This window comes from Phocoena sinus, chromosome 7 (genome assembly GCF_008692025.1).
Source record: "Phocoena sinus isolate mPhoSin1 chromosome 7, mPhoSin1.pri, whole genome shotgun sequence".
Lineage (NCBI taxonomy): Eukaryota > Metazoa > Chordata > Mammalia > Artiodactyla > Phocoenidae > Phocoena > Phocoena sinus.
Window position 1 is genome coordinate 73,521,907 of NC_045769.1, and position 25,215 is coordinate 73,547,121.

Consider the following 25,215-nt stretch of genomic DNA (forward strand, 5'->3'; position numbering starts at 1 on the left):
ACACTCAAGTGGCTGATAACAGGGGCCTAGCTCTGGGTTTTCAAAGATTAACATTTTTAAAGTGGAATTTACACTCTATCCCTATAAAAAGTGCTTTTATTTATTTCTGGCTGCGTTGGGTCTTCGTTGCTACACGCGGGCTTTCTCTAGTTGAGGCGAGCGGGGGTTACTCTTCATTGCAGTGCGTGGGCTTCTCATTGTGGTGGCTTCTCTTGTTGCGGAGCACGGGCTCTAGGCGTGCGGGCTTCACTAGTTGTGGCATGCGGGCTCAGTAGTTGTGGCACACGGGCTTAGTTGCTCTGCGGCATGTGGGATCTTCCCAGACCAAGGCTCGAACCCGTGTCTCCTGCATTGGCAGGCAGATTCTTAACCACTGCGCCACTATGAAGCCCAAAAGTGCTTTTTAAAATAGAACAACACAAGTAAACACATAGTAACCATCCATTACACTGAAAAGGTCAATGGCGGCAATGACTAACTTTCAGCTTGTTGTAACTTTCCAAGGCACAACACTGTTCTCACCTGCCAGCCACCTCCAAGACCAGATCACACACAGGTGTAAACACAGAAAGAGCTATAGGACAACCTTCTACAAATGCAGGGCCACACACCCAGAGAATCCGCATCTCAACTCTAAGAGCTCAGGAGGAACAAGTATTTGGTTAACACTTAACTAGACAAGGCAGCAGATGTTTTACACAAGTTATCTCTTAGTCTTCACAACCAGCAAGGCAAGGATTAGTCTTGTAAATGGCCACTCAGTTTGGAAATGGCAAAACTTCAATTCACGCTCAGCTCCATCCAGCTCCAAGCCCGTCATCTTTCACTTGGAGTGGTGTCATGTGTTTCAACAAACCTCAAAAGCAGACTTAAACATACCTTCAGTATCACTCGTTTACAAAAGAGAGATATCTGTTCAGTTTTCTCTCAAAATAGTTCTATTACAATATAATTCATATATGATGCCAAGAATTCAATTTAAAAATCTAAAGCGTATTTTCAAGCCCCAATGCAATAAAGTTAACCACTTATGATTTAGCAAAATAATATAAATATTACAAAGCCCACAAATAAATCAACTCGATTACAAGTTGTCATTTTTTTTTAAATGATGGCATGTCTAAAATATTAAAAACTCAACTTTTTTGCAATATGAAGACCTCAAATTGAGCCATGAACGTTAAGATTGACCTTTTTCATTCTCAATGAGGACGAATCTAGTTTGTATTCTAAAATATATTACCCTCTTCCTCTCTATAGCCCTTCTCCTCCCCTTCCACTTACTCTCCCCTCCCCACAAAAAGAGGTTCTCCTCCTACCATTAGTTGCAAAACAAAAGTTCTATTCTGTGATCTATAAACCATGAAATATAAAAGGTTAGGACCCATTGATAGTTTAATCTCTGTTGTCCTGAGATAGAAATCCCCCTAGAAGGTTAAAACCAAGTATGTCAGGTATACGAGAGTCACTTTGCCCAAACCACCTGAAACGTTTTCCATATTAAAATGATTTAATTTCTTAAGCTCTCTTTAAATGCTTTGGAGTGACGCTGTCAAATACACACTGAAGATGTTTGGAGTATCACTGCCAAACAGCATATTCATTCACACAGGAAGCACTCAAATGCTGTTTGTTACAGAGTAAAAGAGATTTCAGGACAAAAGACAATGTCTTCTCTTTAGGCAAACCAGAATAAAACTTTAGTAATTAATTTTTTTAATTAACAAGAAAGCTTAAGGGTTGAAATTTGGAGGTGGAGAGAAAGGAAATGCTGATGTTCTTATTTTTTTGAAGATTTCTTTTTTAATACAGATTGTAAAAGTAACAAATAATGAAAAATATGGTGTAAACTAATTTTTTAACTAAGGAAAATTGTCAACCCTACCATCCAAAGATCTTCCACACTTGTTTTCTATGTACACCAACACATTTAAAGGGGCCCAGCTTAGAACCTGTACATAGTAGACCCTTAAATGTGTCAAACAGTTACATAATACATACTTTGAAGGGAAAAAAAAAAGCATAAATGTGGTTATAGCATACATACTATTCTGTGGCCTATTTTTCAACTTAACAGTAGACAGAAGACATCTTTCAACACCACTCCACTCAGCTTCCCCTCACCATGTATAAAAGGGCTCGTTATTCCATTGTATGGGTGACCAAGTTTTCACCAAGCTCCTTTTGAGGTAAACATTTGGTTTTCCCAATTTTTTTTTGCTATTAAGCAATACTGCAATGAAAATCTATATAACTTTATGTGTTTGTACAATTATTTCCTTAGTATAAATTTCCGGTGCTGGAATTTCTGGGTCAAAGAGTTGTCATGCTTTAAATTAGCACACTGACAGGTTACCCTCCAGAAGAGATGTCCCCATTTATTCTACCAACACTGTATGACAGTACTCATTTCCCCATCACCCTTACCAACACTGGTATTATTCTTTTTCATCAAACCAACAGGAAAAAAAGTTCTATTAGCATTTAGTGAGCTCCTACCCTATGCCAAGTGACATCTTAAAAGGCTTACGTGTATTAGGATAACCCTGTGGGGGGAGTCTAACTGATGAGAAACTAATGCCCAGATATGTTAAGTAACTTGCCCAAGGCCATACACTGTGTCAAAGATGCTACTGGGGGCTTCCCTGGTGGCGCAGTGGTTGAGAGTCCGCCTACCGATGCAGGGGACACGGGTTCGTGCCCCGGTCCGGGAAGATCCCACATGCTGCGGAGCGGCTGGGCCCGTGAGCCATGGCCGCTGAGCCTGCGCATCTGGAGCCTGTGCTCCGCAGCGGGAGAGGCCACAACAGTGAAAGGCCTGCATACCTCAAAAAAAAAAAAAAAAAAAAGATGCTAGTGGGGTGTGAACCCAGTTCACCCGTCACCAGAACACACAGTACAGCAATTAAATTTCTTGCAAAGGTCAAAAATCTGTTCACTCACTTACTCTCAATGGAACCCAACCACCTCTTCCCCCAGCAAGACCTGCTGAAAATTCTGATTTCAGGACCAGTAGAAAGACTGCTGGGCTGGTGTTAGGAGAACTGAATTCAAGGTTGAATTCAGCCACTTACAGGTAGCTGCTGTGTGACTCTGGGAAGACTGCTTACCGAGTCTCTTTCCTTGGCTGTAAACTACCCATATCTACCATCTCTATCTCAAAATGCTGCTGCAAAGCCCAAAAGGAACCTCTATTCCTTCAAAAATAGCACTTTCCCTATGCCCTGCACTGGTGACAAGAGGCCACCCCAGCTCCAAGGGTATAGGAAAAATGAACATCAACCCAGAAAACCAGCACAGCTAGGAGAGCACACAGGAGCATGAGTGATTCAAGGGGCCACGGGTAAATGAGTCACGGTGTACCACAAAATAGCAGCCATCCAAAAAGGCAAGGAGAACAATGACACAACACCTGGGAAACGCACGAAATCACACTGAACAGAAAAGCCTCTAAGTAAATGTATATTTTAGTTACAATTATATTTTTTACAAAGGCATATGCAAAGAAAGCAAGGGAATAAAGTCATGGATGTCGTATTAAAAGCACATAATATTCTTTTCTCCCCTTTCCCAACCTTTACAGAGCATCATTTAACATTTATAATTCTTAAAGTATTTTAATTGCTAGGAGAGCACAGATGGAAGTGATTAACTCTGACTGAAAAAATGTATGTGAAAGTGGGAAGCTCTAAAACCCCCCATGAATGGTATTATTGTCAGAGCATGAAATAATCTAGCATTCCGCATAATGGCATTACAGTGCCCTAACACAAGTTATTTTTACACTCTGCCACTTGGTTTCCAGCTCACCTGATAATGTACAGCATCAGTCATTTCTTTACAGTATTTTCTTTTTTATAAAGAAATGGGTACATGTGGGAAAATGGCCAAACAGTACCAAAGGGTCTGCAGTAAAATGCAAGACTGTCGTCTATCCCAGCCCCCCAGCTCCCTCCCACAGGCAGCTGCTGTAAGTAGTCACTTATTAATACATATACACTTCCAAAGATGCCCAATGCATTTATTTTTCATTTAGTAATATTCTTGTAAGTTTTTCCTTCAGAGCACAAACAAACCTACCTCGGTCTTTTAACATCTGCAGATCACTTTATTGCATGGACACACCAGAATGCATCAGACTCTACACTATGAAAATGTCTGACAAAACTATCAACCACTACCTACATAATTCTTTTCCCTTACATTGGATTCTCCATCCTAGCAAATTTTATGTCTTCTAAGCTCTTCAGCCAGCATACCAGGCCTGCCAGCACCTTCACAGACACCAGGCTCTCGGGGCTCCTTTCCCTGTACTTCCTGCTTCCAGCCAAACCCAGGCTGCACGCACTTCTCCCAGATACTCCGTCCATCCATTGCTTATGCTGTTGCTTTGGCTGCAACCCATCCCACATTCCTTTGCTTGGTTAATTCTTACTCAGTCCTTTAAGTCAGGGCTTGGGCATAACCTCCTTCAAGAAGGAAAGGATTTCCCAGCCCTCAAGGCAGAGGAAATGCTCCTGTGCTCGGTTCCTGCCGTAGCCTGGGTCTTGGCACCTAACCGCTTCATGATGAATGTCTATGCATCAGCCCTGACCACTAGAATTTAAGCTCCCCAGGACAGAAACCACCTCTTACTGATCTCTGTAACTGCTGGAGTTTAGTACAAAGTCTAGAACACTAATTGTATTTAATACCCATTGAATCAAACTGAAATGAATAAGGAAACTTCTGAACACCTCTTACCTCGGTAAGAGGGCTTGGTAGGTACCAAGCCCTACCAAGATGTACGGTACGAACGTTATTTCTCACTGGGTACAATGATCCCCATTTTACAGATGAAGAAACTGAGGGCCCTGAAGTTACGAAATTTGTCCAAGGGCATTAATGGAGAGCTGAAATTTGAAACAAAGTCTACTTTACTCCAGAATCACTGATCTCTCCATTATGCTCTTCTTCTACATGTTTGGATGCTGGAAGTTAAGCGGAGAGGTCAAATGAGCAGTCCCTAAGGGTAGGACATGTTAATTAACACTGTGGATAATCTAAGGGCACTGTGGTTCCCCCCTCCAAAAGAAATCAGCCAAAAGCAATCTATAATGTAGGACTAAAATGGCAAAAAAACAAAAGGGTTATGAACAAGCAAATCTTGTCTACAGCATCCACAAATATGCACTTAGCACACCCAGGCTGAGTCTTTCAGGAGCCATTCAAAATGAGAACAAGCAGACTTAAGCAGCTGCAATATCCCCACTTAATCCCACCAGCTTGCTCTCCCTGTGAGCACTGTTGGTTTGTCCCAAATTTCTCCCCACTCCCCAACACTGCATCATCTAAGTCTCCAGACCACTTACTAAAACTGACCTTTGAACCAACACTCCTAAAGGATTTAAAGGTTGACTGGTTCTGGGCTTCCTTGGTGGCGCAGTGGTTCAGAATCCACCTGCCAATGCAGGGGACATGGGTTCGAGCCCTGGTCTGGGAAGATCCCACATGCTGCGGAGCAACTGGGCCCATGAGCCACAATTAACTGAGCCTGCGCGTCTGGAGCCTGTGCTCCGCAACAAGAGAGGCCGCGATAGTGAGAGGCCAGCGCACCGCAATGAAGAGTGGGCCCCGCTTGCCACAACCAGAGAAAGCCCACGCATGGAAATGAAGACCCAACACAGCCAAAAATAAATAAATAAACAAATTTTTTTTAAAAAGAAAAAAAAAAAAGTTGACTGGCAGCTACCAACAGATAGCTACACCTATCATGGGCAAGAGGTGGGAGAGAAGGGCAGCACTGCAGGAGTAGGTACCAGGGTCCTGTTAACCTGCTATGAGACCTGGGGCCAGATATGGACCCTCCAAACCGGGCAGAGTAAGAATACCTACTTCCTCTTAAGGTCTTTAAGAAAATGAAAGTAGGTAATTTAAGAATAAGCACTTACCAGACTGGCACAAAGTTAAGGGCTCACTGGCATCTATCCAGTGACAGAAGAAATCAACCAGAGAGCAAGTGGGCCCCCTCCCATTCCCTCCACCAGGATGGGTACTAAGGAAAGGCAACTGAGAAGCCCCCTAATTAACACAGGAAGTAGTAAATGGCATTTAGCAAAGGTGGGAAAACCAGAGGAGGCAGCTCCTCCCTCCCACACAGGAGAAGTATGAACCAATCAGCAGCAGTCAATGAACCCAAACCTTGTTCACTAGGGGAGACAAAGAAGCAAAACTTATCCCAAGGGCAACCAGACACCAGCAAAAAAGACACACAGGCTGAAAACAAAAACCAAAAAAACCCTTTCTGGCATATCATCAGCCACACCCAAACAAGAATGCCTCCTGACTCTGGAGGAAAGGTGCAATAAGGTAGGTAAGGGCTGTAAGGAAACGCACTGGGCAGTCAGCCCTGAATATACTGCCCAGTGTAGTGAGTAGGCACTTGTGGTGTGCTGACTGAAGCACATCTCCACTCCTCAACCTCCCTCCCATGGTTAGGGAGTATGGCTGGGTTTGGGTCCAGGTGTTTGGACTCATGTCACTCAATTCCCAAAACAACCTTCAAAAGTACCAGCATTCCAAAGTCACAGAAAACAAGCTCAGGAAGGCTAGGTAATCGGCCCAGGGTCACACTGATGTTAAGGGGCTGAGCTGGGACTTGAACCCAGTCTGTCTGGCTTCAAAGTCTCATGTACCAAAAAAAGATAAGACAGGGGTAGGGGGTGGAGGGGCTCTGGGGGGAGGAAAGGGGGGGAAGTCAGTGAAGGTGGCCAAAAGGTAAAACTTGTAGTTATGAAATAAGTCCTGGGGATATAATGTACAGCATGGTGACTACAGTTAATGATACTGTATTGTATATTTGAAAGTTGTCAAGAGAATAGATCTTAAAAGTTCTCCTTACAAGGGAAAAAAAAACTGTAGCTATGTGTGGTGATGGATGTTAACTAGACTTACTGTGGTGATCATTTCACAGCATCTACAAATGCTGGATCATTCTGTTGCACACCTCAAACTAACATGTTACATGTCAATTCTATCTCAATAGGAAAAAAAGAAAAGACCCAACTGACAGAGAAGAAGGGGAGAGGGATCCAGGCTGGAGTCAGGACTAATAACAAGCAAATAGTGTAATAACTGGCGGGTTGATTGGGTTTAAAACCCAGATTTCAAAGAGTTCAGTCCCTTTCAGTGACTTTTTTTCCCCAGCTTTATTGAGATATCATTGATATGTATGTAAGTTTAAGGCATACAACGTGATGATTAGACACACATATACAGTATTGCAAAATGATTACCACATTAAGGTTAGTTCATACCTCCATCCCCTCACGTAATTACCACTTGCGGCTGTGTGTGGTGATAACATTTAAGATCTACTTTCTTGACAACTTTCAAATCTATAATATAGTACTGTTAATTATAGTCACCATGCTGTACCTCAGATCCCCAATTCAGTGACTTTTTTATCTGTGACAACCTAGGCCACACCCAGGCAAACCAAGAACCCCATGCTATTATTCCTCACTCTCTACATCCCAGGTTCCCTCCTCCAACCTATTTTTCATAAGCAAGAAAAATACTCAGAAACTAATTTCACTAGAAATTTCTTGCCAAAGGTCCACTTAAAAGGCAAAAACAGGGCTTCCCTGGTGGCGCAGTGGTTGGGAGTCCACCTGCTGATGCAGGGGACGCGGGTTTGTGTCCTGGTCCGGGAAGATCCCACATGCCGCGGAGCGGCTGCGCCTGTGACCCATGGCCGCTGGGCCTGCAAGTCCGGAGCCTGTGCTCCGCAACGGGAGAGGCCACAACCGTGAGAGACCCGCGTACCGCAAAAATAAATAAATAAATAAGCAAAAACAAACCTAATTTTGAGGGCTTGCTACTTTTGAGTATTAATCCAAATAACTAAAAAAGCATCCTTAACAGAATTAAATATGAATGTACATAAGTTCCTAAAAACAAGCAATTCTCCTAGATGTTGCTTTTCACCAGAGATCAGCGTCATGCTGTTTAAAGAGCTCTCAAAAGCTCTGTGATAGAAGTAAAATTAAAAGACAGCCTAGACCATTCACAGCCAAACATTCTCAAAAGTATGATCCTGTTGCACCCTTCCTCACTCATCCCAAGGTCTTGATACAAATGTAACTGCCAAACCCCACTCCAGACCTACTGAAATACCACCTGTGGGCAGGCCTGGAAATGTGCATTTAGCGTAAGTGCCCCAGGTAATTGCTATGTTTGGAACTAGGGGTTACGGGAGTAGAAGCTGTTACCTATCTCCACCCACAGAAGTTCTACTCCAAGCCCACCCAGGGGACGTGAAGGAGTTTCTACAGGGAGGCGGGGATGCTGCTTCAAGAACCAAATTTCCTACTGCCCACTGGGCATTTCCAGCTGGGTATCCCAGAGGGGCCCTGAACCTGCCCCTCCCGTCCTGAGAGAGTTCTCGGTTCCCGGTATCATTCATCGTCCCCAGCTTGCTGCCCAGCCTGGAAGCGGCCTTGCTCTCTACCTTCAGTCAGCTGCCAAGTATTCCTTTTCTGTTCTGGAAGCAGCTTCCACTCCACTGCAAAAATCATCTCTCCATGCACACGTTCTGTGTTCTCATCCCTGTTCTAAAAGCATGGTGACAGAGGACCGGCAACCTGAGTTCAAATCTTGGCTGAGCCCGTTTCCTTGTCTGCAAAACGAGGATGACGACAACAGCACTCTGAAAAGTTTCTGCGAATGTTATATGAGCTAACGCACCCTAAATCCACGTTAAAAGGTATTCAACTGACTTTCATATTCTTCCTCCCGTTAACTCAGGCCCCGAACATCATCTTTCACCTGACCTACTTCAAAAGCCTCATAACAGAGAGCCCTGCCACCCATCTGTCCCCGCGCCAGCCTCTCCTCCACACTGCTGCCACCCAAGCTTTTCTCCAACACACGGCTCTGATTTCATCATCTCCCTGCTTTAAAGCCTTTGACAGCTATCACTGGCTGCATAGGATCAAGTCCGTACTTCTTTGCCTGGCAAGCAAGGCCTTTTGCAATCTGGCTCTCCCCTCCCTGCCACTGTACCCAAATGCCAGGCGCCATCTGTTCTAGTAACAACACCCCAAACATGACTTGTATTTTCATGCCTCCCAGCCTCTGCTCAGCAGGCGCCCTTCATAGAAAGCCCCTCACTCTCTTCCCCACCTGGCAAAGGGCTAGGCATCCTCCACCTCCGCCCTGAAGCCTTCCCCAGCTCCAACTCCTCCTCCCCTTCCTCCTCCTGGCTCCCGCTGCGCACGTGTCTCTCTAACATTTGTACTCTGCATGCACTTGTCTCCTCAGACTGACACAGAGCTGGGCTTCAAACTCAGAAAGGCACAATGACAGCCCTCAAGAAATATTTGTTGGAAAAATTAATGCAAGACTTCCGCCACCCTTTGACAAGTGCAAACAGTTTCGAATTTGTCAAACAGTTAACACCTTCATGGTAACTTTTTACTTCTAAAACTCCTAAGGATATTATATTCTCTGAGCTAGCTAAGACTGCTCTTAATGAAGAAAGCAAAAAAAAAAAAAAAAGCCCTGTCAAGGTCAAATGCCTATAAATCCCATCAGCTTAGAACTCAATCACTATCCCTCTAAAAATGGTATCTCATCACTGTTTCCACGACGGGAGGGGCAATCACGCTCTTTGATTCCTCCTGGCTTGACTTTTGTACGTGGAGCTGGACAATTTAAGGAGTCCTTCTTGCTTAAACAAAACATTTCAGAAAGGAAGGGATAAACAAACTGTTACTTCACGGCAGGAAAAAAGAAGTGTAAAAAAGCTCCAGTGAAAAAAAAAGAAAAAAAAAAAAGCTCCAGTGCAGCTGAACTTGAGTGGCCTCAGGGAATCAAGGTCATTCTCACAGAACAGGTACTACCAGGGCAGGGAGCAGCGTGCACCCTTGTCTTCGTGAGACCTCTTCTTCCACAAGCCATTAACAAAGCCAAATGCCCCAAGACTTAGAAAACACCTGATACAAGAAAACGTATCTCACTTCACCCATAAATGCCTATTTAAGCAACCTCCAAGCTGTTCCTTGACTTCTGCCGTTCAAAACGTAGGCTGTTCAAACGTAGCCCGCTTCCTTGTCTGCAAAATGATAACAACAACAGCACTCTGAAAAGTTTTTGCGAATGTTATAAGAGCTAATGCACCCTAAATCCACGTTAAAAGGTATTCAACTGACTTTCATATTCTTCCTCCCGCTAACTCAGGCCTCGAACATCATCAGAATTAATCATATTAATTCTCCCTTCCATGAGTCTTTAATAGGGCACAAGCCAGCAAAGAGAGTCCTCCCCCCTCGTGAGGATTCGGGGCCCTTCAGGGAAGCACCGATGCCTCTCCTCTGAAGGGAAGACTGCGCTCCACATTGGCGGTGGCCCTGTTCATAAACAAACCACACGTAGGACTTGAGTGCGGCACTACAGACTTACTCCATCTAAATAAAATAAAGTTTCTCATTCTAAACCGCACTCCAGCAAAACTCTACATAAGTGTGCGGAGCATCTCATGTTCTCACAGGCTTAGTAAATAAATGGACTTTTTAAATACTGACTTTCATTAAAACCAGAAGGTTTGTTAGCAATATCCTCATGGCAATAATAAAATACCCATTTTATTCTCTGGTTCCTTCTCCTCTATATATTACCATCTAAAAATGTCCCACTTGTTTGTTCAAAACATTTCATATAAACGTCTCACTATTTTAATATAAGCAACTGAGAAATTATGCATAAAGGTTATCTTGAAATCAAGCTCTTATCTGGACTTCTGTAACAAGTACCTTAAAGTTAGCAATTTTTAAAACCCTCAGAACAAACAGAAACTTCCATTCAATTACTGATCCAGAAAGCTGAATTTAAAAATTGGGTTAAGGAGCTTCCCTGGTGGCACAGTGGTTAAGAATCCGCCTGCCAATGCAGGGGACACGGATTCAAGTCCTGATCCGGGAAGATCCCCCATGCCGCGGACCAACTAAGCCCGTGCTCGGCAACGAGAGAAGCCACCGCAATGAGAAGCCTACGCACCGCAATGGAGAATAGCCCCGGCTCACCGCAACTAGAGAAAGCCCGCGCACAAAGACCCAATGCAGCCATAAATAAATAAATGAATAAAATTTTTAAAAATAAAAATAGGGTTAAGAGGAGAAAGGAGAAAAGGACCTGTTTGGGGCACCTATGAGCCAAGCACACTGCTATGTATAGCTATGTATGTCAGATGTTACAGAACGCCCGAACGAACTTTTTGGCCAGCTGAAATATTTTGTGTAGGTTCTCACCTTTCGTCTTGGCACGAACCTTATAAAACAGGAATTACTATTCCATTTTACAGACAAAGCGACAGAGGTCCAGTAAACTACCCATGGTTCATCTGGCTTCAAAGATCATGCTTTTTTCACTATCTCCTATATATTTGTATTTTTTAAAAAGGAGGAGAAAAAAGCAGTGTACATGTGTATATTTTTAGTGTACTACTATAGGTACAAAGCACTACTCTGTCCAAGGCACCTTATTATTCACAACAGGCAAGTTGTAATGTATAAAATAGTATCCCTGCCCACTAAGCAGTAAACATAAGAATATGCTAGGAACTGCCAATGATGGCTTCCGTCCATCAAAGCTACTTTATATATACCATGATATTCTTCATTAAGACATACAAAACGCCTTTAAGTGTGATTTTTCCCAGACATACAACAAGCACTTGGAAAGATCTCAAGGGAAAAAACTTAAATATCAAATTAAGTTAGCAAAGTCAGTTATGATACAAACTTTTATTTACATGTCTGGGTTTCCAAGACAATGTACATATAAAATTATCACCCTGAGGGTGTATTTAGATTTATGGCTGTACTTGAAATCAGCATAAGCATTTATCAGAAAAATATTCTGTTAAAATTTATCGAATAGAGGTAGAATTAATGCATATTCCTAAATTAATGTATTTAGAAATAAATCTTTATAGAACAGTGTTTTACCATTATAACTCAGGTAACTTGTCATTCTGAATAAAATTCTACCACCAGAAATGTTTAACACTCAAGCCATTTTACCCAAGAGTCACATGATTTATAGTCTTAAGATATACTGAAAACTTATACCCATTTAACCAGGTCAACTATTCAGAATACCATGGTGTTTCCAACCACAACTGGAATAAATTGAACTTGCACCCCTCCCCCACGATATATTAATAAATTTCCAAACAAACTCTAAGCCATTACTTCTTTTTTTTTTTTTATAAATTTATTTTATTTTATTTATTTTTGGCTGCTTTGGGCCTTTGTTGCGGCGCATGGGCTTTCTCTAGTTGCGGCGAACGGGGGCTACTCTTCGTTGCAGTGCGCCGGCCTCTCATTGTTGTGGCTTCTCTTGTTGCGGAGCAGGGGCTCTAGGCGCACGGGCTTCAGTAGCTGTGCTCATGGGTTCAGTAGTTGTGGCTCGTGGGCTCTAGAGCGCAGGCTAAGTAGTTGTGGCGCACAGGCTTAGTTGCTCCGTGGCATGTGGGATCTTCCCAGACCAGGGTGTGAACCCGTGTTCCCTGCACTGGCAGGCGGATTCTTACCCACTGCGTCACCAGGAAAGCCCCCATTACTTCTTTATATTTTAAAGAAAGCGACTTATGAATTGCTAAATTAAATTGCCTGCTCCCAAATCATAAGGAGAAAAAAGCACAGTCTAGGAGCTATTCTTGCGAAAAATATTCAACCTGAATCTAAACGTGCCTTTAGATTAAAGGAAAGCCTCTAGTTTACAGAAAATACAGATGACAAACGAACAAGGTAAACACCAACACAAGGAAACAAATTCAGATATGGTACATCCTACAAGTTCTCTGCTGAAAGTCAGCAGAGGGAGGGAGGAGGTGGTATTTTTCTATATTTAAAAAACTACAGGGACAAAAGCAACAACCCACAGTGCAATATGTAACCCTTGACTGAATCCTGGTTCCACAAAACAGAAATGGTGACAAATGACATTTGGAGGACAATTAGATAACAGTAAGAAATTACTGTTAATTTTATTAAAAGTGATAATGAGGTGGTGATTTTTGTCCTTAAGTCTTTAGTTAGAAATGCATACTAAAATTTGTCAGCTGAAATTATATGATGCCTGGGATTTGCTTTAAAATATTTTGGCAAATTAACCCAACATTGTCTTCGCTAAAAGATGCTCTTCAAAAAAAGCTTCTACAATTCAATGCACTTGGGAAATACTAACTCCTCTGTTTCCCTTCAAGGAGGTAGAGAATGAACATTAGAAATAAGGATGCTCAAAAGTCCTGCAGTTAAAAACAAAAACACCTGTTTTACTTTTGTTACCCCAGATCTTCCTGCTTATTTGAACATAAAACCTTGCTTCCCTGCATAATGTCTATTAATTTCCTGAGAGTCCATTTCCGTGGAACCCACTTTGGGAACTGCTGCCTTATCTAGATAAACCACCCTGAGGTAAGGTTCTCCTAAGTCACGTGCAAGCTTCAAGAATCCTGAATAATCAAATATTCACAACTGCATCTATTTGCAACTTAGGAGCCGCTCACCTCTTCTGTCTTTTGAGTCGATAAATTATTATATTTACTCTTTAAGTTAACATGCTTTAATTTATGTCATACTCTTTCTGTAATATGAAATTGCTACTGGAAAATTTCCCTCAAGTGGACTTAAATTTCACTTATTCACATCCACTTTCTTGGAAATCTACAATGGAATAGATTTCAAATTCTTAAGTTTCAAACCACACCTAGTTTTCACTTTCAAAAGTATCTTGAGATATTTCAAAGGGTCCCTCCCCAAACCCTCTCCAGAGACTCCTCAAAATAAGTAACTGGCTTCACAGAAAAAAACCACAAAACAGAACAAAACATAACCTCAAATCAAAACTCTTTCACAGTCCTTCAGGTGGTACTTAAGGGTTCCTAATAACTTACCTCAGAGACCCCCAGATTTCCATCTTTATGCACCAGAAGTGGTCCCATTCTTATAAACGGATCCTATGGGTACGTGAACAACTAAATCCCAAGACAAATTCACCTTACCACAAATTCTACTTACTCCACGGCTAAAAGTTTTATAGCAAGCTTTGAGATATCTGTAGTTCATTTGAGAAAAACTGTGTCCTATTCCCCAATACTTTTAAAAAATCCTTTGGAAATTCACTTAAAAGAACACAAAAATGGCTAACAGAGAAATCTAAGCTAGAAGTCACTACTACAAGGAAAGAATCAAATTTGATGTCTCCCTGGCATCTAGGAAGTAATTCACAACATTCAAAACCCTTTCATATACATTCCGTCATCTGACCCTCAAAACCCTGGAGAGACGCCTGTTTTCCATCATAACATATATCTAACATGGCTCAATTTGAAAGCTGACAACCTGTCAACCCTCAATTATCCTTACCATGGAGAGAATGTCGGCATAAATAATTTGATTCAGCTGAGCAGTGTGGTGTCCCTCACCTCCTGTCTCTCAGTGGGGATGCTCAGGCCAGACCCTACCACAGGGACTATCACACATGATTTTGCTTGGGGGTACTTGCAGACAGCTAACTGTCCATAGGCATTTAGATCTTCATACATATCATCCTCCAGGCCTTTCCTATTATTCCACAAGGAGAGGAGACTCTCCTTTGAACTCACTACACCTGCTAGGATGGTCCAGTAATATCTTTGTAGCACCATCCCATGGAGCTTTCCATGTTCACCCATGCCAGTGTTCCCACATAAAAGAAGGGCAATGCGTAACTGCAGGCAACGCATATGAGGGCAGACAAAACTGCTTTGGAATAAAGTGACCATGGTTTGGATCCTGGATCTTCCTGTCTTGGCCACATGTGCTCCTTGCTCTCAGATCCCTCACACGTACATGGCGCTCTCTACCTCCTAAGGTTGTCAAGGGCTGGAGGAGAGAGACCCTCCCCATGGTAAACAGCTAGGAGCAGTGTTTAACAACTGCGGGTTGTCTGCCTGCCTTTCTCCCAGAAGGGGAAACAAGCAATTTTTAAAAATGACTAAGGCAAGCCAGGACCCAACCATCAAGAGGCCTACAACCCATAGGCAAAGCAAGCAGGCAAACGACTTTTTAATAAAAGACAAAAAGAGAAAAACATTACAATCAACGTACAAGCAATGTGCTGGGGGGATTAAATAGAAGGAACCATTTAGAGGCAGAAGGGAGAAATCAGAAAAATGTGAATGAGAAAGCAATATTTACTTAAGCTAGGCCTTGAAGGACAATGAAAATTTCAGTGGTGGGGGGAAGGGGAGGACAGCCTCCTCAGAGGCAAAATTGAAACGAAGTAGGACAGTTACAGTCTCAGTGGCAGAGACACATGGAGGACAAGTGGGTGTAGTAAAGAAAGTTACAAATCAGACCATACAGAATCTTGAAACCTATGAATAAAAGGGGAACAGCCAGGGCTCTTATCTGTCCTTGCATTAGCTATGGTGTTTTCAGTTGCAAGTAACAAAAACTACGTGACAATAAGGGACTTAAACTGGGGTCTCAAAACCTTTTGATCATGCAGCCCTAACAGTAAAAATATTAAACATGTACCCCAATAATTTATACATAATTAAAACACTAGTTACAAATTACATGTGTATACTAATGTAGTATATACATTATAAAACATCCATCAAAAACTCTTTAAAGGATGAGAATGATCCAAACAGTATTCTTAGGTTTATTTGCATTTATTTATTTATTTATTTATTTATTTATTTTTTTTTTTGCGATATGCGGGCCTCTCACTGCTGTGGCCTCTCCCGTTGTGGAGCACAGGCTCCGGACGCGCAGGCCCAGCGGCCATGGCTCACGGGCCCAGCCGCTGCCGCGGCATGTGGGATCCTCCCGGACCGGGACACGAACCCATGTCCCCTGCATCGGCAGGCGGACTCCCAACCACTGCGCCACCAGGGAAGCCCTATTTGCATTTATTAATACACATCCATACACAATTTTGGTGCCAACTCATTAAATTTGATTTAAAAGGCATTTCCTAAGCACATGTCTACATGTTCTTATTCCTGTAGATTTACATCATTACCATTCAACTTTCTTTGCAAGAATCTTTTTAAACCACTTGGCTATTTTGTTGTAGTCAGTCTACTTAAAACTAGATGATAGGGCTTCCCTGGTGGCGCAGTGGTTGAGAGTCCGCCTGCCGATGCAGAGGACACGGGTTCGTGCCCCGGTCCGGGAGGATCCCACATGCCGCGGAGTGGCTGGGCCCGTGAGCCATGGCTGCTGAGCCTGTGCGCCCGGAGCCTGTGCTCCGCAATGGGAGAGGCCACAACAGTGAGAGGCCCGTGTACCGCAAAAAAAAAAAAAAAAAAAAACTAGATGATGTAACCCATAAATCCATTTACATGGATAGAGTTCACCAAAGACAAGAATAAGAATGAGGGTACCACTGTCAGTTCCACCAGGTTGTAAAATGCCTCCTCTTCCCTCAGGCAACCTTCTATAACCTAAGTGACAAGAAGACTTTCAGATATAACAACCAGTGTCAACTCATCTATTAAATATTAGTAAAGCTTATTTTTTTTCTAGATAAACTTTTAATATTTTCTTCCTTCCCATATCGGATGGTCTGGCACACTCCACCTTGGAGATCACTGCCTCAAACAATAATAAAAAAAAATTTTCCCACATAAGAAGTTCTGAGTCACAGTGGTTTTAGGGTTGGTTAATTCAGCAGCTAAAAAAAGTCCCTGTGGTCTTAGGCTCCTTCCGTCTTTGTACTCTGTGATTTTCAGAGTGTCAAACTGTTTTATTGTACTGACCATCTTAGGTTCTCAATATGGTGGGACCCAATAGTTGGTCAAACACTTAATCATTAACCAGTCACCAGCAACAGGTATGGATGGTATTACTAAGGTTGACTTGGCTTAATCAAGATACACTCCCTGGGACCGGACGTACACCCAACTTACCCTGCAACACATGGGCAATGGAAAACTAATCAAAAGCAGCATTATGTTATCAAGCAATGTGGTAAATTTTCACAGCAATGGGCCCCTGCTATGAATCATGTAACCACCAGAGCATGAGTGCGCCTAGACCCAGGCAGAAAAGCCACCCTGCTGAACCCAGCTCCAATTTCTGAATCCCAAGCAAATAAAGGGTTGCTGGTTTAAGCCACAAGAAGGAAGGGAGGACCAGGATGGGGAATGCTGTGGTATGGGCAAGAAACTACCCCTGAGCCACAGCACTCTACATATGTAGGACAGTGGGTGAAGAAAGAACAACGCTGTTTCATTTCCACAGAATTTTTAAAATTCAATCATCTAGTTCAGAGTCAGCAAGCACTCAGTAAACATTAAGAATTGATGTTACTAATCCCAAGTAATTTAGTATAAAGCGTGGCAGACAGAGGGGAGTATAATGGGTTACATGGGAATAATGACCAACTTCCGAGTTTTTTGCAGTAATTCAATACCCTGTTACACAAGTGCCTGTGCACGAAGCAATTCAAATCCCCACAGAGTGTGGAAAAGTCTACTACTCTCAAGACTATAGGGTATATATTACAGGAGCATTAAAAATGTTCACATTCTTTGGCATATTGGTATGTTGTTATGACCATCAACACCACTTTTGGAAACATATCCTGCATTAGACAGCGAGCTCTTTTTGTTTACCCAGCTCCCTCTCTCTTCCATTAATAATAACCCCCTTCTTTGTAGGATACTTTGTCTCCCCACAGTCCCATCTTGTGGGTCTAATGGGGACTGCCAACCGTAACTCTCCTTTGGCTGGCATCAGGCCAATCTGGGTTCTCTCCAGGGTTTTCTCAAATTGGAACTAAGAACAAAGAGTCAGTTTCTTGATGATGAGAGGTTTTGAAGGTACCAGCAGCCAGGTACCCCTGTGTGCTGGGCCCTATGATTTTTTAATTTATTTTTTATTGGGCCCTGTGATTTAATGATGCGTAAATCATATCTGAGCCAAAGGGCTCTGATAGCCTGAGAGATATTTCTTTCCAAAACACCTAAATGTCAAAATGGGCTGGTTAAAATAAATTATAGTAATGTATGTAATGGATTTACTAAACAGCCATTAAAACAGTGCCAAAGAAGAATGTACTGATATGACAGGAGAAAAAACACATCACATAAGTATATACTGTACTCTAAACTGTGCAGATACATTACATGCACCCTTGTGTGTCGAATCTTTTACATATTTCTTCAAAAGCACATGTGATAGAAGATCCCATTTTTGCATGAGCATATATGCATGAAAAGGTCACAGCCAAGTGTTTCTTAGAGACTTCCCCAACTCCGACCCCAACTCACGGAGGTAATAAGCCTCTGTTCTGGGCGTGGCAGACAGGGTGGTGAGTGGTGAGTCACCGTGGTTCTGGGCTGTACGGCTGAACATCCTGGGTTCACATCTATATGGTTGTGACTGGAAGATTTTTACTAATAAATTCCCTCATGGTAGTGGCAAAATCTGTGCTAAAATTCAGGGACTATGCCATCCCTCTGCAACACTTTTCTTGTCCTTGACATTCCTACCTATAGGACCCTTCTTTCCAGAATATTCTCCTTGATCACACACACCTGCAGGAGCCCCTAAAGACAACATCCACCCTAGAAGGGCATCCCTCATCAGTAACACAGCCAACCCAAACCAGAACCCCTTCGACACTGCACAAGATAACGTCTCCCGATAGCATTCTTTATCAAAAGTCCTCCCCTAACCTTCAAAATCCATTCTCCTCATAATAAAAAACCAGAAGCCATTCTTCTGCTTTGCTGCTCTTGTCCCCTTCTGTTACACTGATAACCAAGTCTCCCAACTTCATTAGCAAATACTGCTTCATAACACTGTCTCTCTACGCACACCTGAAAATGGCAGCCTTTTTATTTTATAGTCAGCCAATCAGAACTCATTGATGAGTTCTCAACCTCTTCCTGAGGTTTAAACCCCATTGTTTAATATTTTAAAAAGATGGTCTTCTGAGAATAAGTTTAAAGAGCTGAAGATGAACAGGTTGCTCGGACATAAAAGAGCCTATGGCTTAGCACATAATTTTATTTTAGAGCCTTTTAAAGAAAATCCATACCAGCTTCCAGATGAGTGTCAAGTTGCGCTCAGCGCTCTTAAATAGGCAAGCAGGACACAGTACAAACATTTAGAGTCACAGTGAAAATGGGTCACCTGCAGCCTACTACTTCTTTACCGTTAAGCCAATAGCATAAGGGAAGAATTTATTTAGCACAGGAAGTGCTGCAAAATCAGACTTACCCAGACATCAGTAGAAAGAGCCCAAGAAGGATGTCACCAAAAATGGGACATTTATCCAGGCTTTGTAATTCAGCTGAGAGATATCAAGAAGAAAGGCAAATGATATGTTCATTGCTTATTTTAAAAAAGATGTACAGATTTGAGAAGTGATTTCCTTAAGAATGCTGTCTGGGTTACTAGTCTGGATTATAAATCACACTAGACACTGAAGCCTACTTAATAAAAAAGAAGTTGAAAATAAACAAATGGTTAGTTTGAGGTATGTGAATTTCTGAAACTCTCTTGGGAAGCAAGTTTTATTACCATTATTACTGAACTATTTTTAATCTCTGACATCAAAGCATAGATGTTAACCCTGGGGTTCTGAAACCCGAATAACCCATAAATGAAATGCCACATATTAACATTAGTCTGTTTGTCAAGTTTTAGCCAACTTACTTGTGACTCCGTGAATAAAGAGAGACATGGGGGTGGGAAGAGGGAGAATCAGAAGACCTAGGTTCAAGTTCACCTCCACCATTTATAGATGATATCAAGCAAACTGATCTAACTTGTCCCGCCTCAGTTTACTTAACTGAGGGTTTAAGGATAAAATATGTAAGTAAAGCCCTTTACAAACCCCAAAGTACTATTCTAATATTACAGTACTGGCTCCAGAATGCCTACATTTCTCAAACTACTGGACAGTCACAGAACTTTACGGTTGAAAGGTAATCCCATTACAGGGATGATAACAATGAGAAAACTAAGGCCCAGAAAGTCTTAAGAGCCTAGTAAACAGACAACATTTGTAAACTGGTGGGAGGTTGGGAAGAGGTCCTAGTTTTTCCACCATTAAAATATGCATTTTAAAGGATGGTTCAAAACAAAGCTATCCTAGGAACTAAAACAAATCTCTCCCCAGCAATACATATATTTCTTCTGCTTTATTTTGCTTTTGTAAACTTTACTCCTGTAACTTACAAGTTAAACAAACTTTTCATCAGAAAGATAAAAAATAAAGCCATGGGCTTCCCTGGTGGTGCAGTGGTTGAGAGTCCGCCTGCTGATGCAGGGGACACGGGTTCGTGCCCCGGTCCGAGAAGGTCCCACATGCCGCGGAGCGGCTAGGCCCGTGAGCCGTGGCCGCTGAGCCTGCGCGTCCGGAGCCTGTGCTCCGCAACGGGAGAGGCCCCAACAGTGAGAGGCCCGCGTACCAAAAAAAAAATAAATAAATATATAAATAAAACCATCTCTCTGACTATGAGACTCACAGCCTACTTGTAACCCAACCCAGACAAAAACCTTTACAATTGGGTTAGAAATGTCTAATGGAAACATCGACATAACATGAACCTCCAGCTATGCTGGCAGACATCATTATAATATGGATTACAGTTCTAGCAGCCCAGGGATACTGATTTTAATGTTCCCGGGAGACAAAGAATTAATCAGCAACTCAGAGGGGGGTGTTGCCTAAAAATGAACAATTTAATCGAGAAAATTCCATTGTCTTTAGATTTGTGCCCTCAATCACCCACTATCAAAAACCCACTATGGCACCAAATAAATTGTGTGTGGTTAAAGAGACGAAATGTTCTTTTCTACAGGCTGTTATGGGAAGCAGAAAAAGGCTGACTATGAATCAATTATGTTTTAGTTCCACGATGGACATAAATTATGATAATTTAGACATTCTGGTGGTTAAACCAAAAAAGCAGGAAAACCATGGCTCCCAAGTCCCAGTAAAAGTTAAGTTTGTGGTATCACAGCTGAAAGACAGGGTCATGAAAAGTGACCTTAAATTTATTTCTGGACTTTCCTGCCTCCACTAAAATCGATGACACTATTTCCCATCTCTTATTGTCAAATCACAACAATCCGGAAGCCTGGACCGAATTCACTTGGCAGGTAACAGGAGCAACCCTAAGAGGAAGTCCTGAAGGATGTCAGATACCATATTTCCTTCACTCCCACATACTTTTCATCTTAATACCTCCAGGATATATTTACGATGAGTTCTGACTGACACTCACCAAGCATTCTGGCTGACACAAATTTTGCAAAAACTGGCATACTCCAAGGGAAGGTCCCTTGTGAGATCTTCAGTAGCTTAGATGAGTAAAACAGTCAGACTACCACTATAATGAACATCTCTCGGTGGCTCATAAATTCTTTCATTCCCAGCAATCAAAAAGCAGCTGTTAAAATCCTGGAATCTTCCTAGTAGCAGATCTTAAATACCTCCAAGCTGGCCAGGGAAGCTTCCCAACTGCTTTCTTCTCCTTCCCCTCCCCCATCCCAGGAGTGCCAGGCTGGCAGGAATAACGATGACCCAGGAAGGAAAGAAAAAAAAAAAAAAAGGGAGGGAGGGAGAGAGAGAGAGAGTAGCGGATCTGGTGAAAGCAGAGATGCAGACTCCCTTCATTTCCACTACGCATTAATACCAACTCTCTGTACTAACTCACCAGGTTTCTCCTTTCCTCTCCTATCCCCATCCCCCTCCAAACACATTAACTTCTGCAGTCTGATGGTGTGGCATTTGGAGTTAATGACCTCAGCAGTCCTAAGGCCATTCCTCAAAGATTTTTAACCAGTCACTTCCTTTCCATGGCAGAGTTCGAGGCCCATCCCACGGGAAGATTCAGCTTCCTTTTTACCTTGTAACCCGCCCAGACGGCGATGCTCCTAGGGTCAAGTTCAAGATGAAGGTGCCCTCCTAACCTCCCGGAGTTGACTCAAGCAGGGAACAGCGCTACCGAGACGAGTCCCATCCCTCAAGACACGGGGATCTGGGGCTGCCAACAGTGGACTGGAGGGGGTTGGGAGGGGTAGACTGTCGCCGAGCCCGGCGTCCTCCGAAGCCCTGGCCGCGGCGCCGTATTTCTACCTGGCCACCGCCGCATTTCCTCCCGGAGCCTTACACAATAAGTGAAGTAAGTTTTGAGAACGCCGGTCCAGAGACATTTCTGTCTGCAACCTCGGCACACAATGCCTTGGGGCTTCCTTCCTCGCCAGCCGTTCCGGAAAGCTGCCGCGCCAAAGCGGGGAGCCCGTCACACCCACAGCGCTGCGCGCCCGCACCCCAAAGTCCGGGAGGAAGAACGTGCGCCCTGACATAAGTCCCCCCAAAGAAGTGAGCACTCTTCCGTTTCCAAGAACGGGGGGGGATACACAATCTTGAAATAATTCTCACTCTCCCTAAAGATCTAATCCTAGGTCCCCCCACCCCCCAAAAAAGAACGTGGATATACTCATCGCAGTGTTCTTGGAAGCGAAGCAATACTTTCAGCCCAGAGTGGGGCAATATGACTCCCTCCGAGGCTTAAGTTCACCCGTCAACTTCGCGACCCACGCTCACCTCCGGGGGCGTCCCGGACCCCGCGGTGCCAGGCGCGCTTCTTCCTCGCCTCCCCCAACCCCAGGTACCAGGCGCAGCCCAGGCCCTTGCCAAGCCCGAAGGCAACAGAGGAGGCGGGAAAGGGGGCGCGGAGACGCGCCGGGCGGAGGTGGTCCAGAAACTCGAGCGTGCAGTCGCGCGTTCCCGGCGCCCCCGAACCCTAGCTCCGCCCGGGGCCGGCTCGGTCCGGCGCGGAGCTGAGGCGAAGGGAAGGTACCGATTCTCCAGAGCCGCCAGGACCGAGGCCCGAGGCGCCCAACAAGTTCGTGCCTATCCCCGGAAAGCTCCCGGGTGTGCCCAGCGAAGGGGGGGCAGGGAGCCTCCAGAAACTTCCCCACATGCCTTTCCACTCTCCCATCACCCTCTCCTCCTCCCGAGACCCCTGCTCCCCTCTGCACCGCAGCAGCTGGCGCTGCCCGGGACGCGCGGAGGCCGGCGGCGGCGCCAGGGCGGCGGGAGTTACCTACCGGGAAAGTTTCCAGCCCCTCGGTGAGGTTCCCCACCGCTAGGGCCGGGCCTCGGGGCGCGGCCAGCTCTGCGCTCCGCGGCTGCCTCTCCGCCAGCTCCCAAAGCGGCCGCTGCTCCCGCAGCTGCCACAGCTCAGGCTGCGCTCCGGCCCGTCCCCCCGCCTCGCACGGCCCACACCGGGGCCTCATTGGCAGCGCGAATCCCCGCCCTTGCGCGTGTTCCCGAAGGCACCTTCCTCTCGCGCGCCCGCCCGGGCCGCGCCTCCCGCGCCCTCCCCGCCCAGGCTTGCGGCGGCTCCCGGGACCCACTGCGGTCCGGCGCGTGAACTTTCTGCGGGGTGCCCAGCTTCCCCCTTGGGGGCTAGTCCCCCGAGGCTGCGCTTGGTTCCCTGAAGGATTGGACTCAAGATGGGCGATAGTCCATCTTTTTTTCAACCTCTAAAAAAAAATCAGTGAAGTGGCCTGGCCTCCCCTCCTTGCTGCATTTTGAAAACAGCCGAGGAGGACATATGGGAGCAATTAGCCAAGATGAAGTTTTGGTGGATGTTTTAGGGTGACTTGTGTGGCTTTCTTGAATTTTCTCTGCCTCACTTAACTACATACACACTCACTCACTTTCTTGGGCAAGAATGAGCTAAGGCAGATGTAAGGTGTAAAGGGCACCTCGCCTGCTGTGTCTTTTTCTTTCCCGAACGCGAATTAGGGAGGTTTGGGAACCGGTGATTGCCTCGAGCGTCCCCGGGTCCGGGTCCCAACAGCCTCCTCCAGCCGCTCGGGGCTGGCCCTGTGTTGTCTGTGCTACATCCTTGGAGGGCAAACGTCATGCTTGTATCGGCGGGAGGAGGGAGGTATGGAGGTAGGAGAAACACAAAGATGCTATTATTGTTTCGGTCAGTAGCAGTAAATTAAATTCCCGAGTTCCCAAAATGTTTTGTTATCCCCCAGCAGAGCAAAAGCCAGGGTAGGGGCTATGGATTCAGGAATCCTGGATTCCCAGGCAGGCAATTTAGGCTGGGGGGCGCAGCCTACTCCACACCCGAAGGCTTTTAGACCAGCCTTGTTCACGGAGAGATCAACTAGGACTGTTGCTGTCTTGTGTGGCCTGCGGGAATCATGCACAGGTCACCCCAATGGTGTGTCTAGAGCAGGGAATACAGAAGTTGCTATAAATGGATTTATTGGCAACCCCTAACCTTGCTGTGGCAAATCCGCCTTTAAAGACAACTGTGTTTTAAACGAGTCCCCACATAAAAACTTCAACCTCACGCAGAGCTTCCCAATATAAAGATACCCGGTGAGAGGAGCGTCCATATTTAAAGTTCCCATGAAAAGGGACAGGAAGTAAAATGCCACACAATCTCTTTACATAAATAAAAGATGACTGAAACTTGCTGGCTTTTTCACCCACAGTTTCAAAGGCCTGATTATTACTGTGCTGATATTTGAACAGTAAACTTATCAGCAGGCTTGAAGTCTTCCTGAAACAAAGCAGGATATGAATATTTAAAATAAAATATAAACTGACTAAATCAGAAGAGCAGTAGACTTATTTCTTCACTCTGAAATGTCCCATTGCTGAAAAATATGGTAATCTGTTTTAATTTCTCTTGAAATGCACAAAAGTTACCAGTCTTTCAACAACAGATGAAAAAGCAGGACAGCAACCTCAGTAATAAAAGGATGACACAGGGCTTCCCTGGTGGCGCAGTGGCTGAGAGTCCGCCTGCCGATGCAGGGGACACGGGTTCGTGCCCCGGTCTGGGAGGATCCCACATGCCACGGAGCGGCTGGGCCTGTGGGCCCGGAACCTGTGCTCCACGGCGGGAGAGGCTACAGCAGTGAGAGGCCCGCGTACCACCAAAAAAAAAAAAAAAAAAAAAAAAAAGGATGACACAAATTAAAGAAAAAAAAAAAAAAAACTCCACGCTAGTCTAACTAATCTTAAATATTAAGATATAAAAGAAACAATCCTAGGGAAATAGACTGGTACAGTTCCCTGACTCCCACTTCGACTTCATTATAATAGGTGAAATGTATAAGTGGATGAAATTTACAATTTGTATCACATTTTTCTGCCTTTGGCTCTTCTAAGTTATATTCT

General features: G+C 44.1%; 1 protein-coding gene across 5 annotated transcripts in view; it reads right to left on the bottom strand.

Moving 5' to 3' along the window:
- The window catches only part of TANC1 (tetratricopeptide repeat, ankyrin repeat and coiled-coil containing 1), a 235,264-nt gene extending 212,010 nt beyond the window's left edge, over positions 1-23,254 (bottom strand). For 2 of the 5 annotated variants that reach the window (XM_032636672.1, XM_032636666.1), the window contains exon 1: positions 23,115-23,254. The gene's annotated coding sequence lies outside the window, so the exon portion shown is untranslated. Of the gene's footprint in view, positions 1-22,864; positions 22,882-23,114 lie in introns of those variants that run through there. The other 3 variants (XM_032636671.1, XM_032636669.1, XM_032636667.1) reach the window with 3 other exon arrangements.
- Between the last annotated feature and the right edge of the window lie 1,961 nt (positions 23,255-25,215).